The sequence below is a fragment of the Piliocolobus tephrosceles genome, chromosome 7 (assembly GCF_002776525.5).
Source record: "Piliocolobus tephrosceles isolate RC106 chromosome 7, ASM277652v3, whole genome shotgun sequence".
NCBI lineage: Eukaryota > Metazoa > Chordata > Mammalia > Primates > Cercopithecidae > Piliocolobus > Piliocolobus tephrosceles.
In genome coordinates this window covers 2,524,901-2,529,619 of record NC_045440.1, presented here as the reverse complement: position 1 = coordinate 2,529,619, position 4,719 = coordinate 2,524,901, and the positions used below count along the sequence as shown (strand labels likewise).

General features: G+C 43.9%; 1 long non-coding RNA gene across 1 annotated transcript in view; it reads right to left on the bottom strand.

Moving 5' to 3' along the window:
- The window catches only part of LOC111551349, an 83,978-nt gene extending 79,473 nt beyond the window's left edge, over positions 1–4,505 (bottom strand). The window contains exon 1 of the long non-coding RNA XR_002734332.1: positions 4,259–4,505. This is a non-coding gene — a long non-coding RNA (uncharacterized LOC111551349). The remainder of the gene's footprint in view (positions 1–4,258) is intronic.
- Positions 4,506–4,719: the final 214 nt, after the last annotated feature.

Here is a 4,719-nt window from a genome sequence, read left to right as displayed (position 1 = left end):
CAAACAAACAAACAAACAAACAAACAAACAAACAAACAAACAAACAAAAAACCAGACTTCATTGTCATTAATTTTTCAACTAGTTCCTTCTAAGGCTCTAACTATTCAGCCAAACCGTTGGCCACAGTTCACGAATTGGTATGTAACTACACATTTGCCCATTCCTCCTTCCAAGCAAAATGAACAGCCAGGTTTACTGTCTGAAGTTCAGCCCTCTGGGAGGATATCCCTTCACCACTGGCCTTCAGGGATGTCCCAGAGAGGGGCTGCAGTGCTGCAGCTGTCCATTTTCAGATAGTGCCTGCATATCCTGAAGAAACATCTATAAACCAGACTCAAATGTCCTCCTCTTCGGTCAACTGATTTTAGGGAGCACCCCATGATGCCAAAAATTTGGGCTGGGAGAGAGAAAATAACGTAGGAAAAGTGAGAGCTATGGGCACATGGGCCATTTCCTCATTTAACTTACTTGTGCCCTCAGGGCCTGTTGAGCCTGATCTCATAACTGTCACTTCCATTTGTTGATGGAGTGTTGCTGTGGATGCACAACTTCATGGCTTGGTGGGTCAGACAATACTCAGCTCATGATGGGCAGTGCAGGTCTGACGGTAACTTGGTGATCATGGGTAGGTGTTCATGGGTGATCATGGGTAGATCTCTAGTACTGAAAGCCTAATAGCAAGCAAATTTCTCAAAAGGAGAGTAGTTATCCACAGAGGATGGCAGGACTTTGCTCCAAAATCCCAAGCAGCTGCACTGTGATTCACCTAGAGGGGCCTGCGAAAGGTGCAGACAGCATCCCGCTCTGCCACTGATACCTCAAGCACCATTAAATCTGCTGGATCACGTAGCCCATGTGGCAGAGCACCTTGCATGACAGCCTGCATCTGCTGCAGGGCCTTCTCTTGCTCTGTGTTCAAAACTAGGAGCTTTTGGGGGTTACTCAGTAAATAGGCTGGAGTGACACATTCTAATGAGGAATACGTTGCCTCCAAAATCCTCAGAGTTTCACTAAGAGGGTTCGACTCTTTTTGAGTTGAAGAAAGGGCCATATGCAACTTTTCCTTCATGTTACAAGAGATATCTTGACATGCTCTACACCCCTGGACCCCTAGAAATGTCACTAGGGTAGAAGTCTCCACATTTTTGTTGAATTCACTTTCTCACCCTTTATTATTATGTCAATGTTTTACCAATGACTCTAGCATAGTTGCTACTTCTTGCTCACTAGATCTAATCGGCATAATGTCATCATCAATGTAATGGACCAGTGTGATGTCTTGTAGAAGAAAAGGGTGATCAGAGTCCTAGCGGATTAAATTATCCACAAGGACAGTACTGACTCTATTACAGCTCTCTGACTGAATATGGTGCTTTATCATCTGCTTTGTCTTTCCATGTGCTAAACCAACCCAAATTTGCCCCCTAGGACAGGCATCTCTCTCCTCTTCATATAAGGCATGCCATGGCATCTCATTGTAGTAGTCTGAATAGTGGGCCCTTGAATATGTCCACATCCTCACTCCTGGGACCCACAAATGCTACCTTATAGGGCAAAAGGGACTTTGTAGATGTGATTAAGGAGTTTGAGATGGGACATTATCCTGGATTATCTGGGTGGGTCCAATGTCACCATCAGTTTTGGAGACAGGGTCTCACTCTGTCACCCAGGCTGGAGTGCCGTGGTGTGATCTTGGCTCACTGCAGCATCTACCTCTCCAGGCTCAGGTGATCCTCCCACCTCAGCCTCCCAAGTAGCTGGGACTGCAGGGGTGCACCACCAGGCCTGGCTAATTTTTGTATTTTTTGTAGACACGGGTTTTTGCCATGTTGCCCAGGCTGGTCTCAAACTCCTGGGCTCAAGTGATGCTGTCACCTTGGCCTCTCACAGTGCTGGGATTACAAGCGTGAGCCACTGGGCCTGACCACAATGGTCCTTTTAAGAGTGCAGTAGGAGTAGTCAGGGTCAAACAGAAGATGATAGGATGGAAGCAGAGTTGAGTGATGTGCTTTTAGGCTGTAGGAAAAGGTCACAAGCCAAAGAATACAGGCAGCCACTAGAAGCTGAAAAAGTCAAGGAAACAGATTCTCCACTCAAAGCTCCCAGAAGAAAATTCTCCCCAAAGTCTCCATAAGATGCCAACATTGTTGATGCCTTGACTTTAGCCCAGTGAAACTGACTCCAAACTTCTGCCCCAGAACTGTAGGATAATACATTTGTATTGTACTGTTTCAAGACACTGTGGTCATTTGTTATAGCAGCTATAGGGAGCTAATATACCCAACCTCTCAACTGAGTAAAGCCAGAAAGATGTAAATGAACAAAAGGAATGATGCAGAATAATTGCCCTCTGGTAATACCAAGTGGCAGAAACTATGCCACTTTGGTCTGTTGTCCTGTATAAAAATAGGCTGATGGCTTCATATCACCTGATTTTCCAAAGAAGCCATGTGTTAGTTTTCTTTTGCTGCTGTAATAAATTATCACAAACATAGTAGCTTAACACAAATATATTTTACAGTTCCACAGTCATAAATCTGGCGTGGGTACCACTGGGCTAAAATCAAGGTGTTAGCAGGATTGAGTTATTTTCTGGAGGCTCTAGGAAAGAATCTGTTTCCTTTTTTTTTTTTTTTGCAACTTCCAGAGACCGCTCACATTCCTTGGCTTGTGGCTTCTTCTATCATCTCCAAAGCCAGCACTGGCTGGTTGAGTCTTCGCAGGGTATTACTCTGAACCTCCTTTTCTGTCTCCCTTTTGTACCTATAAGGACGCTGATGATTACATTAGGCTCACCCACATAATCCAGGAAAGTCTCCCTGTTCTAAAGTCAGTTGATTAACAACCTTAAATTCCATCTTTAATGTTATTTCCACTTTGCCACAAAATGTAACGTATCTGCAGCTTCCAGAGATTAGGACTTGGGAATCTTTGAGGTGCCATTATTCTGCCCACCTTAAATGTGGATATAAAAGTAAATTGTGGATTGCTGTATTATCTGTAGTCTTTGATTCTTTTAGGTTTTCTGTTTTTCTCTCATGTTGTTGGCCCTCTCACATGTGTGGTGATTCAAGGTTGTAAATTCATCTTCTGTGGGATGTTCCCTCTGCAAACATCCTGGACCACAAGGACTTCAGGAATGATGGCTGTGTTGGTTTTTCTTGAGGTGTGGTGCTTTCCCACACAACAGAGATGGTTTCTGAGCACTGTGGGGCAGGGTATGTTTGAGAGAAACCTGCCTACCTCAGGCTGAGGTACCTTCCTTTGTAGAGTTTCTGCCTCTTCTAAATCCTGACCACAGCCAGAAGGGACTATTTGCATTTCCCTTAATATAACAGGCTCTTTTTATTTCCAAGCTTATTAGAACTTCCTTTAAGACACTGTAAAGCAAAAGCAGCAGCATGCCTGGGCAGCCAAATAACAACAGTATTGAGTAAAAGGAGACGTGCTTGTTGTTAGGCAGACAAGACTAGTGTCTCTTAGGCAACCTTTATACAAAGTATATCCCATCCCCGTTCTTGATAACAATAACAGCTGCCACTTACATTCCATCTATCACATGCCAGAAACTGTTTAATGCACTTGGCATATATTAACTTATTTATTTATCAGAACAACTATTAATGTCTCTATTTCGTGTCTCTACTTTGCAGGTGAGTTTACAAAGAGGTTGTATTAGTTTGTTCTCACACTGCTATAAGGACATACCAGAGACTGGGTAATGTATAAAGGAAAGAGGTTTAAATGACTCACAGTTCCACAGAGCTGGGGAGGCCTCAGGAAACTTAAAATCATGATGGAAGGGGAAGCAAATGTGTCCTTCACATGCTGGCAGCAAGGAGAAATGCAGAGCAAAATGGGGAAAAGCCCCTTATAAAACCATCGGATCTCATGAGAACTCACTCATTATCATGAGAACAGCATGAGGGTTACCCAACCACCCCCATGACTAAATTACCTTCTACCAGGTCCCTCCATGACATGCGGAGACTAGGGAACTATAATTCAACATGAGATTTGAGTGTGGACACAGCCAAACCATACCAGAGGTTAAATGACTTATCCTGGATTGTACAATATTTTATTCTGAGCAACTCAGCATCAAAAGACCTAGGTTCCGGATATGGAGGAATAGGTAATACCAAGAGAAATTACACGCATACACCACTTAAACAGCTTTCACTCATTTCCTTCTTTCAACAAGCCAAGTAACAACAGCAAGCAAGTAAAAGGAGATAGTGGGTGGAAGGCACATACCATGTGTTTAGGGATTCATTAATGCCTCTCACTGCTTGGCTGCCACTCATTCTCAGCTGGTAGTTCTGATAGTCTCTGCTGGCAGAGGTCTTTGCCCCAGTCTTTGCCACTGGTTGGAGTCACCTCACGGTCAGTATGTGGTAGTCACAACCCCTCAAGCAGTGGCAGGAATCCACATTCATCATGGCTTGATGGGTGTCCCCCTGTTCTGAGTGGGGAGGGAGAGCCCTCTGGGTGCCTTGCAGTCTCTTGGTTTGCAGTTGCATCTGCTCTACTCTGATTAGCTATATCCATCTACATAAGCCATTACATCATTATATATTCACTGTTGGCTAGTTATACCCTTCCATATCAATGCATTTCAGGACTTCCTGAGGCTTTTCTAAACATGGTTATGACTTTGGGGGAGGGCAGGTGTCTATCTCTTTTGAGTGATACAGTCATATGCAAATCCATAATGG